Source organism: Schistocerca serialis, chromosome 11 (genome assembly GCF_023864345.2).
Source record: "Schistocerca serialis cubense isolate TAMUIC-IGC-003099 chromosome 11, iqSchSeri2.2, whole genome shotgun sequence".
NCBI lineage: Eukaryota > Metazoa > Arthropoda > Insecta > Orthoptera > Acrididae > Schistocerca > Schistocerca serialis.
The window spans coordinates 30,250,422-30,259,378 of NC_064648.1; the positions used below are offsets into that span (position 1 = coordinate 30,250,422).

The 8,957-nt window shown below is 45.3% G+C and overlaps 1 non-coding gene across 1 annotated transcript; it reads right to left on the minus strand.

The window, feature by feature from the left end:
- Positions 1-381: 381 nt before the first annotated feature.
- Positions 382-456, minus strand: Trnat-ugu (transfer RNA threonine (anticodon UGU)). The gene has a single exon. It is a non-coding gene; the product is annotated as a tRNA-Thr (tRNA).
- Between the last annotated feature and the right edge of the window lie 8,501 nt (positions 457-8,957).

Consider the following 8,957-nt stretch of genomic DNA (forward strand, 5'->3'; position numbering starts at 1 on the left):
CGGGTTGTGGGCACGACCGTATTTTGTGTCTGTGGTGTGCGTACTGTAAGACCTTCGGTATACACAATGTCAGATTATTTGACGTGTCGCTCTAGCGAAGTAGGCGAGTGTCAGCAATATGTCCCGTGGTCTTATCGTGGCGTGTTTATCTTCTGCCGTTAGGTCAGACGATAGAAATGCCACTTGCACGCTTAGAGTAGCAGATTGACGGTGACCAACTTTAAGCAGAACTTGATTATATCTGACGGTAGTATCTGTTCCCGAAAGAACAGTTACCGTGGATGACCATGCAGCTTTGCTAGAAATGAAATGATAATTAAATAGACACCCTAGCTGCAAACAGGCGTTGATGTACTTCATTGGGGACGTGTTGAAAATGTGTGCCCCGACCGGGACTCGAACCCGGGATCTCCTGCTTACATGGCAGACGCTCTATCCATCTGAGCCACCGCGGGCACAGAGGATAGTGCGTCTGCAGGGACTTATCCCTTGCACGCTCCCCGTGAGATCCACACTCCCAACATGTCCACACCACTACGTTCGTAGTGCGCCTAATAGATGCTTGCCCATCATACTCATTACTCGTGGTAGGTTAATCTACCAAGTCCCGTACGAGTTCGGACATAGCAGGTGCGTTCGCACAAGAAGGTCAATGGCCGGGAAGCCATATTTTAACTATATTTGCAGCTAGGGTGTCTATTTAATTATCATTTCATTTCTAGCAAAGCTGCATGATTATCCACGGTAACTGTTCTTTCGGGAACAGATACTACCGTGATAGATAGTTAAAATATGGCTTCCCGGCCATTGACCTTCTTGTGCGAACGCACACGCTATGCCCGAACTCGTACGGGACTTGGTAGATTAATCTGCCACGAGTAATGAGTATGATGGGCAAACATCTATTAGACGCACTACGAATGTAGTGGTGTGGACATGTTGGGAATGTGGACCTCACGGGGAGCGTGCAAGGGATAAGTCCCTAAAGACGCACTATCCTCTGTGTCCTCGGTGGCTCAGATGGATAGAGCGTCTGCCATGTAAGTAGGAGATCCCGGGTTCGAGTCTTGGTCGGGGCACACATTTTCAACATGTCCCCAATGAAGTACATCAACACCTGTTTGCAGCTAGGGTGTCTATTTAATTATCATTTCAGAACTTGATTAGTTTTCACACACATTTATTAAAATAATAAAAAGCAAAGATAGCACGTAACTTGATTCTGGATGCTGCTTACAACTGACAATCTGAAGTTCCCTTGGTCTTGGTACGTTAATCTTATTCTCACATATCTCTGATACTTGACAAAGTGTCTATTCATTTCTCTTCATGGCTATGTACAGGAATATGATAATCTTATTAGGTGCAGACTGAAGCTTGACTACAGACTAATGCAGACTGACTAATCGGAGGTCTGTACACTCGTTATAATACCTCATGCGTTCAGGTATCACTACGCGAGTGTGATCCGTGAGGAGAGAAGGTTCTACGTTAGCAGCAATCTCATTGGCTGCGTTACACATTAATACGCGGATTGGCGGAAGCAGAATTTGGTCCGTCTCTAAGGCAGCGCCATCTCGTAGTGCGGAGACGGACGAGCGCTGCGCCTGCGCTGTTGTGCTTAGCGGGGCGCGCTCTAGTGGGAAAGTTGTGTACGCGCTGACTACGCGGAACTATGTACACAACAGGGACCAATCTTCCTTCGCTTAACAGGCTGGAACTATCGCCGTTCCTTCAGGGTGACTTTGGTTCCCCTTGTGGAAGAAGTACCATTGATGATTCGAAGGGTTACGTGGCTGCTACCTGATGGTGCTCCAGCCCACTTCGCCGTTAACGTTCGCACGCATCTCAATCGTGTCTTCCCTGGTTGATGGATCGGACAAGGGGGTCCAGTTGCATGGCCTGCTCGTGCGATTTCTGACTATGGAGCCATCTCAAAAGTATGGAGTATCAGAACCCATTCCAGATGTGGAGACACTGCCTTTGGCACTGTTCGGATGCAGCCTGACCGATGTGAACGTATGAGACAGAACATGCAGTGGCGCCTACACGCATGCGCTGAGACACACGAAAACCATTTTCAGCACATTTTGTAACTGTGGCTGCATGGGTACAGCGCATATTAGCCCTCAGTAACAATGTATGGTTGAATAAACCGTCTCTAGCATGGAAACCATGCATTTCCGGACGTAAGTTCATTACACATTTTTTGTTCCGTATCATCTCATCAATCAATCCCTACATTTTGTACACAATGGAAAAAATCACCCTCTATATTAAGTTATGCATTAATAACCATGTTATACAACTAAAAAGTTTTGAACGTGAAAAATCTGACGAAAGAGATACAGTCTCCCCTATTGCAGTCTCTCCTCCCGTACAGATTATGCCCTCTACAGCTCCATTATTGCCATGGAACTTATTCCTTGATGTCTTAAGGATGCCCCATCGTCCCGTCCCTTCTCCTTGTCAGTGTTCTCCGTATTTCCCTTTCTTCGCCGCTTCTGCGGAGAACCTGCTCATTGCTCATCAGTCGACATAATTTCCAACACCCGTCCACAGCAAAACATCTCAAAGGTTCCGAGTCTCTTCAGTCCAAGCTTCACTCCAACACAACGTTCGCCTCCTCAGAAATTTTCTCCTCTTCGTTCCACATACGTCTCCGTGAAGTGCCGACTACGTCGCAGTCAGAGCAACTGGAGATCGTCGGAGGTTTACCAACAGTCAGTTTCGCCACGCGCCGCTCGCCAGTAGATGAGTTTGTAGTGCGCGAAGTCTCCTCCTCCACACACACTAGGGTGTCCTGCGGGGAATACATGTCTCTCCAGAGAAAATACAGAAAGGCAAAAGATATACTTTGTCAGTTACAAATGCTTTAGAACCCATGACCGTGTATTCAGTATAAATAACAAAAACTGCAAACTGCCACTTTTTTGGATTACTTGTCTATTTAGTTAACAGGTTTCTTCAACCTCTGCAGGCTCGTGTTCAGATTTCTGCACGCGGAAGTTATTTCCATATCGTAATGCTGTATTAGTGGCTCTGTGACACCAAGATACACGTGACCTCTTAGATTTTCTTGGTTTGATTGGTTCATAGCACACAATTAATGAAAATATACATGCGGATTAGTCCGGCAGTCTTTCAGAACCTCCCTACTGAGCAAGCTCGACTCCGACCAGGACGGGACTGCACTGATCAAGTCGTATCTCTAACACCATTTATTGAAGCAGCGTAGCAAATGAAGTAGCATATGACACAGTTTGGACGTATGGAGTGGTTTAAAAATTATTGCTCCTTTTCCCATGCAAAAGGATAGCAAAACTAATTGACACATTTACTGTAACTACAGAAAAAGACACTCGCTGCACGAAAGCATTGAATAATCTCTTGCCACAGGGACCCGTGTTTCTTCCTCTCTTACTTAATTTGTATACAGGGTGGTCCATTGATCATGACCGCGCCAAATATCTCACTAAATAAGTATCAAACGAAAAAACTACAAAGAACGAACCTCGTCTAGCTTGAAGGGGGAAACCAGATGGCGCTATGGTTGGCCCGCTAGATGGCGTTGCCATAGGTCAAATGGATTTCAACTGCGTTTTTTAAAAATAGGAACCCACATTTTTATTACACATTCGTGTAGTACGTAAAGAAATATGAATGTTTTAAGAATGAGATTTTCACTCTGCAGCGGAGTGTGCGCTGATATGAAACTTCCTGGCAGATTAAAACTGTGTGCCCGACCGAGACTCGAACTCGGGACCTTTGCCTTTCGCGGGCAAGCTTCTGTAAAGTTTGGAAGGTAGCAGACGAGGTACTGGCAGAAGTAAAGCTGTGAGTACCGGGCGTGAGTCGTGCTTCGGTAGCTCAGTTGGTAGAGCACTTGCCCGCGAAAGGCAAAGGTCCCGAGTTCGAGTCTCGGTCGGGCACACAGTTTTAATCTGCCAGGAAGTTTCATATCAGCGCACACTCCGCTGCAGAGTGAAAATCTCATTCTGGAAACATCCCCCAGGCTGTGGCTAGGCCATGTCTCCGCTATATCCTTTCTTTCAGGAGTGCTAGTTCTGCAAGGTTCGCAGGAGAGCTTCTGTAAGGTTTGGAAGGTAGGAGACGAGGAACTGGCGGAAGTAAAGCTGTGAGTACCGGGCGTGAGTCGTGCTTCGGTAGCTCAGTTGGTAGAGCACTTGCCCGCGAAAGGCAAAGGTCCCGAGTTCGAGCCTCGGTCGGGCACACAGTTTTAATCTGCCAGGAAGTTTCATGAATGTTTTAGTTGGACCACTGTTTTCGCTTTGTGATAGTAGGTGCTGTAATAGTCACAAACATATGGCTCACAATTTTAGACGAAGTCTTGGTAACAAGTAGGTTTTTTAAATTAAAATACAGAACGTAGGTACGTTTGAACATTTTATTTCGGTTGTTCCAATGTGTTACATGTACCTTTGTGAACGTACCATTTCTGAGAACGCATGCTGTTACAGCGTGATTACCTGTAAATACCACATTAATGCAATAAATGCTCAAAATCATGTCCGTCAACCTCAGTGCATTTGGCAATACGTGTAACGACATTCCTCTCAACAGCGAGAAGTTCGCCTTCCGTAATGTCCGCACACGCATTGACAATGCGCTGACGCATGTTGTCAGACGTTGTCGGTGGATCACGATAGGAAATATCCTTCAACTTTCCCCACAGAAAGAAATCCGGCGACGGCAGATGCGGTGAACGTGCGACGACCAATCCACCTGTCATGAAATATGCTGTTCAATACCGCTTAAACCGCACGCGAGCTATGTGCCGGACATCCATCGCGTTGGATGTACATCCCCATTCTGTCACGCAGTGAAACATCTTGTAGTAACATCGGTAGAACATTATGTAGGAAATCAACATACATTGCACTATTTAGATTGCCATCGATAAAGTGGGGGCCAATTATCCTTCCTCCCATAATGAACCACCATACATTAACCGGCCAAGGTCGCTGATGTTCCACTTGTCGCAGCCATCGCGGATTTTCCGTTGCCCATTAGTGCATATGATGCCGGTTTACGTACCGCTGCTGGTGAATGACGCTTTGTCGTTAAATAGAACGCGTGCAAAAAGTCTGTCATCGTCCCGTAATTTCTCTTGTGCCCAGTGGCAGAACTGTACACGACGTTCCAAGTCGTCACCATGCAATTCCTGGTGCATAGAAATATGGTACGGGTGCAGTCGATGTTGATGTAGCATTCTCAACACCGACGTTTTTGAGATTCCCCGAATTTTCGCGCAATTTGTCTGCTACTGATGTGCGGATTACCCGCGACAGCAGCTGAAACGCCTACTTGGGTATCATCATTTGTTGCAGGTCGTGGTTGGCGTTTCACATGCGGCTGAACACCTCCTGTTTCCTTAAATAACGTAACTTGTAACGCCGGAAATGCATATCCTCCTATTTCCATCTATTGTACTATAATTTTTTTCCCTTATTTTGTTACCTGAAGATATAACATGTCTGTGTCGTCGTATATTGTAGTTGTTTTACTATTTGTATATATATATGCATTTATGTCGATGTATAATTGGTTTGTTTTGTGAATATTTTTTACGCTGGGTGTGGCCTAGGGAAAACTATGCTATCGAACGAATACGTCGATAGGTCGTGTGGAGAACCAAAGTGTTTAGGATCTTTGGTAGTGTTAACTCTGCCGCGTGGAGCGCGGGCAGAGCAGAGTCTGGCTGCAGTAGGGCGGTGGAGCAGGTGTGTTGTGTGACGCTTCCGCGAGTTGCCGCGCTTTCGGGGTTTGGCAGTACGTAATTGCGCTCGACTTGCTGTGATAGTTTCTGGCACGGTGTCGCGGACGGGGACCATTAACTGGCGCACATCAAGAGCCCGTTTCGCCTGGTGACCGTGTCGAGAAGAAGGCGCGCCAACATCCAGCTTCTGCAATAGCTACGGCCGACAATAAGTGACTGTCGCCACCTCCTCGATCGACGACTTAAAACCTTCAATCAACCAACAAGGATGACTGGAAGCACGTAAAGTTTTAGAACTGTATGGCAGACCTCAGCTTTTAAAAGTGTTCAAATCACAAAATTACAGCAACTTAGCATGAACCTTTGTTGCTCATTGTCCCAATTGCATTACCAAGCAGCGTCCCTTCCTTTTCCGGAATGAACCCGAGTGTCGTTGAAATTCAAACGCCACCATTAAAGCAATATTATTCTATTTCACTGCTTCAATTTCAAAGTTCAGTTAAAGTATTCATAGCTGGCTACAATATTTAGATTACACAAGCACAAATTATGAGTGTGATTTTTGTTACCATATTTTAGCTTACCTGTGACTACAGCTCAGCTTGGTACGTACTAAATTTTGCTATTGTTAATTGTTCAGAATCATTTAATTCAAGTTCAAAGTTAAATCTCTTATTTCTAAATTGCGTAGATTCAAGTAGCTTTTGAAATGATTGTTGAGGTAGTCCAAGACTAACCGTATTTTACTGAATTTCGATGTGCTCCAGAAAGAAAGCTCACTATTAACTTCAGTCCCTAAATTAACTTTCGATTTTCCGGTTTTATTAATTCTTTTGCTAAATTAAGTCAGAGTGTAGCGAAATTTATTACTTCTGACAAACTTTCAGTTTTCACACTACACGTGTCAACCTTCAGTTGGCACGCATCTCGTGCTAATTATATGTGTAATAACCTTTCTTTTTCAGTTACTATAGTAATTGTCCTTAGGACTGGCGACCATAATTTCCCCCAAATCTCAAATATCTAATTACCGCTAGTTAATTGTTAACGTAACGGCCGCACATTTACTTCTTTATTAACTTTACCCCTTTTCAAAATTAATTTCCACCAGTTTCATTTGCATTTTTCCTTTCATTTAGATGTAATCCTTTCCTCCCTCTTTACCGACAAATTAACTTCGGTGACGATTGCTTTTCCCAAATTTCCATTAGGTACACGCGGTTTAATTTTTCACTGTCATTAAGGTCAATAAGTGAGGGGGAGGTTACAAACTATCCGGCGAACGGTCCGGACACTTGGATGATGTCGTCCAGGATACCGAGCAGCATACATAGCACACGCCCGTTGGGCATTTTGATCACAATAGCCATACACCAACACGATATCGACCTTTTCCGCAATTGGTAAACGGTCCATTTTAACACGGGTAATGTATCACGAATCAAATACCGTCCGCACTGGCGGAATGTTACGTGATACCGCGTACTTATACGTTTGTGACTATTACAGCGCCATCTATCACAAAGCGAAAAAAGTGGTCCAAGCAAAACATTCATATTTATTTACATAATACACGAATATGTAATAAAAAATTGGGGTTCCTATTTTAAAAAATGCAATTGATATCCGTTTGACCTATGTCAGCGCCATCTAGCGCGCCAACCATAGCGCCATCTGGTTTCCTACTTCAAGCTAGAGGAGTTTCGTTCTTTGTAGTTTTTTCGTTTGATGTTTATTTCGTGAGATATTTGTCCCAGTCACTATCAATGGACCACGCTGTATACCTGATATCCCTCCAACACGGTCTAGAAAGTTTATGTGTGCAGAGGACTGGGCAATAGCTACACAAAACTTTTGAAGGAACCAAAGAAATCATAACTTCCGATCTTAACCCACTATTTCCGAAAATGTTGGTTACAATTAAACTCAAATGAAATATAATTTTCATGATTTCATCTGTCCAATAGATTGAGACCCAGAGTCCTCAATGTCTCTTATGAAGGCAACAAACTTGATCATAATATGCGTGCAAAATACCTTGGTGTCACCTTAGATGGGAGACTTTGTTTTAAGGAGCACTTGATGCGAACATCTGCTGAGCTCAAACCCAGAAACAGCACGCACCATCAACTGTGCGGCTCTCGTTGGGGATCGTCAGCAGACGCTCTCCGGCCACGAGCACTCGGTTTGGCGCACTCAGCACCAGAGTTCTGTGCGCTGCGCCTGTCCGGCTTCACAGTCACGCATAAAAGAGATACACAGAGTGATCAAAAGTATCCGGCCAGTTGGCTGAAAGTGACTCACAGGTTCGTGGCGCACTCCATTGGTAATAGTGGAATTCATTTGGTGTTGGCCCACCCTTTGTCTTGATGACAGCTTCCACTCTCGCAGGCATACGTTCAACCAGGTGCTGGAAGCTTCCTGCAGATTAAAACTGTGTGCCCGACCGAGACTCGAACTCGGGACCTTTGCCTTTCGCGGGCAAGTGCTCTACCAACTGAGCTACCGAAGCACGACTCACGCCCGGTACTCACAGCTTTACTTCTGCCAGTATCTCGTCTCCCACCTTCCAAACTTTACAGAAACTCGAGTCTCGATCGGGCACACAGTTTTAATCTGCCAGGAAGTTTCATATCAGTGCACACTCCGATGCAGAGTGAGAATCTCATTCCAGGTGCTGGAAGGTTTCTTGGGGAACGGCAGCCCATTCCCCACGGAGTGCTGCACTGGGGGGAGGTAGGGATGTCGTTCGGTGAGGGCTGGCACGAAGTCGGCGTTCGAAAACATCTCAAAAGGTGTTCTTTGGGCTTCAGGTCAGGACTCTGTGCAGGCCAGTCCATTACAGGGATGTTACTGTCGTGTAACCACTCCGCCACAGGCCGTGCATTACGAACAAGTGCTCGATCGTGTTGAAAGATGCAATCCCCATCCCCCAATTGCTCTTGAACGGTTGGATGCAAGAAGGTGCTTAAAACATGAATGTAGGCGTGTGCTGTGATAGTGCCACGCAAAACAACAACGGGTGCAAGCCATCTCCATGAAAAACACGAGCATCGACTGAACTCGTCTGACAGTGTCCATCCACCGCTCTGGAGTCACAAGATGACTCTATGGAAGAGTCGAAACCGGTCATTCACTCCAATAAAAAAATTGTGATCAAGACTGTTTTAGATTTTAATTTTAAAAAACACGACCACACCATAACACCACCACCTCA